This window comes from Mandrillus leucophaeus, unplaced genomic scaffold, assembly GCF_000951045.1.
Source record: "Mandrillus leucophaeus isolate KB7577 unplaced genomic scaffold, Mleu.le_1.0 Scaffold300, whole genome shotgun sequence".
NCBI classification, from domain to species: Eukaryota; Metazoa; Chordata; class Mammalia; order Primates; family Cercopithecidae; genus Mandrillus; species Mandrillus leucophaeus.
In genome coordinates this window covers 2,242,032-2,245,187 of record NW_012103144.1, presented here as the reverse complement: position 1 = coordinate 2,245,187, position 3,156 = coordinate 2,242,032, and positions in this window count along the sequence as shown.

Sequence of the window (3,156 nt, the reverse complement as noted above, 5' to 3'; positions counted from 1 at the left end):
TTTCCTTCTTTCTTTCTTCTTTCTCTCTCTTTCTCTCTTTCTTCTTTAGATGGAATCTTGCTCTGTCGCCCAGGCTGGAGTGCAGTGGCATGATCTTAGCTCACTGCAACCCCTGTCTCCCAGGTTCAAGCGAGTCTCATGCCTCAGTCTCCCTGGGATTACAGTGGGATTACAAGCATGCCACCACGCCCAGCTAATATGTTGTAGTTTTAGTACAGATGAGGTTTTGCCATGTTGGCCAGGCTGGTCTCGGGCTATTGGCCTCAAGTGATCCACCTGCCTCAACCTCCCAAGGTGCTGGGATTACAGGCGTGAGCCACTGCGCCCAGCCGAGCTGTCATTTTCTAATGACCTATAAGCAATGATCCCACTGAAGGATCCCTGTCTGAAGCATTTTCTTGGGGAAACTGGAGAAAAAAAAAAAGCGAAAACAACCACAACAGGCTGGGTGCGATGGCTCACACCTGTAATCCTAGCACTTTGGGAGGCCGAGGCAGGCAGGTCACTTGAGGTCAGGAGTTCGAGACCACCTGGCCAACATGACAAAAACCTGTCTCTATGAAAAATACAAAAATTAGCTGGGTGTGGCAGTGGATGCCTGTAATCTCAGCTACTCAGGAGGCTGACGCATGAGAAACACTTAAACCTGGGAGGCAGAGGTTGCCGTGAGCCAAGATCATGCTACTGCACTTCAGCCTGGGAGACAGTGAGACTCCATCTCAAAAACAAACAAAGCAAAGCAAAAAACACCAAAAAACCAAGAATGATGCTAAATGGATTTGTGTGTGTGTGTACGTGTGTGTTTTGCTACCATATTTTCTGTTCAATAGGGTCAATATTTATTTTCTCATAGAGAATGTCCTCTGAAGCCTTAAGATATGTTCTGTATGTGGAACTACTTTTTATTATACTGAACCAATAATTGAATATCAGCTGTGTCATTTTCATTTAAATGTAAAATTTTGTTTTTTGAATATATAATTTCTTTATTGGGTTAAAAATTTGAAAAATGCTTTTAGTGAGAAAGATACCCTCTAAATCCTGTCCTTCAGCTATACAGTATCATTTCTTGTAGGAAATCTGTTTCGAATTCCTTGTATACCCTTAGTTCTCAGATAAATACACATATACAATTTTTCTTTTTTATATACAGATTGCATCATACAATATACTCTTTAGCACCTTGCCTTTTTAAAAACTTAACAATAGGTCTTGCAGATGGTTGCGTTTTAGAGCAGAAACACTTTCTCATAATTTCTTATAGCTATATAGTCTTCCATTGTATGGATATAGCATTCAACCCATTCCATATGGATTGGCTTTTAGGTCATTTCCAACCTTATGTTGTAACAAACTATACTGCAGCACTGCAGTGTGTATATGTCATTTTGCACATGTGTGAATATATCTGTGGGATAAATTATTAAAAGTACATTAAGGGATATAGCCAAGTTTCCTTCCTAATTGTTGACAATTTATACTTCTACCACATGTGTATGAGCATCTTATTTCCTTACACTCTCACCAATAATATCAAATATTTTTAATTTTTTCAGTCTTATCAATAAATGAAAAATGGTTTCTTAGTGCTATTTTAACTTGCATTTATCTTATTACGAGTGGCACTGAATATCTTCTTATTGGATTCCCATATGTGCTTCCCAATGCCTTTTCATTCATATGTATAGACAATTTATATTGTACTTTCTGTGACCTGTCTATATAGGCTGTTGTCCATCAAGTTGTTATTGATTTGTAGTACCTCTTGATATATTATAAACATTAGTGCTTTGCTTGTAAAATAAGCCACAAATACTTCTTTCCAGTATGTCCTTTGTTTTTTACATTGTTTGGGTGGTACTTGCTATGTAGATTTTTAATGTCTATGAGGTGAATTCATGAATCTTTTTAAGTTTATTGCCTCTGGATTTTGTTTAGTTCTTAGGAATGTCCTCCTTATCCCAAATATAAAATATTTGGTAATAGTTTCCTCTGGCATGGTTTGGGTTTTCTTTTTTACATTTAAATAGTATTCTTTAAATGTATTCTTGAGATGTGATTTGATTTAGGTCGTTAAGTATGGATCAAATGGATTTCTGTTATTTTTATTTTTTTATATATATATATCTTTTTATTATACTTTAAGTTCTAGGGTACATGTGCACAACACGCAGGTTTGTTACATATGTATACATGTGTCATGTTGGTGTGCTGCACCCATCAACTCGTCAGCACCCTTCAACTCGTCATTTACATCAGGTGTAACTCTCAGGATACATATATATTTTTAATGTAATTTTATTATTTTCTGGAGACAGAGCCTCTGTCACCCAGGCTGGAGTGCGGTAGTATGATCATAGTTCACAGCAGCCTCAAACTCTTGGGCTGCAGTTATGTTCCCACCTCAGCCTCCTGAGTAGCTGGGATTACAGTTGCACACCACCAAGCCTGCATAATTGTTATAGTTTTTGTAGACAAGGGATTTCACCAGTTGGCCAGGCTGGTCTTGGACTCCTGAGCTCAAGTAATCTGCCCACCTTGGCCTCCCAAAATGCTGGGATTACATTTGTGAACCTCTGTGCCTGGCCTGCAGTGATATTTCTGTCAAACCTGAGAAATACACTGGGGATAAATCCAATAGATATAATAAAATAAAAAATTATGATCAAGGACACTTAGACTTAATGTTGAATCAGAGAACCTATAGTAGAGAAAAATACTATAGGTAATATATAAGGCCAATCATTGGCCCACTAGATGGAAAACGTTTGTAGCTAACCCATGGGAAGTTTCAGTCCTGTCTTAATTTATTAAGTATTACTGAATGTACACTGGAAAATATAAACATAATCAGAAATATTTTAATGTCTTTTCATTCTGTTTTGGACATGAGGAAATCACGTTTTAATGAGTGCAACTATGGTAAAGTCATAGATTCAGCTATTTTGCACTGAAGAAAGTACATAGTTCTACGACAAAAAAAAATTTAAATTAAATCATATCCTCCAAGCATGGTGGCTCATGCCTGTAATCCCAGCACTTTGGGAGGCCAAGGTGGGTGGACCACCTGAGGTCTGGAGTTTGAGACCAGCCTGGCCGACATGGTGAAACCTTGTCTGTACTAAAAATACAAAAGTTAGCTGGGCATGGTGTAAT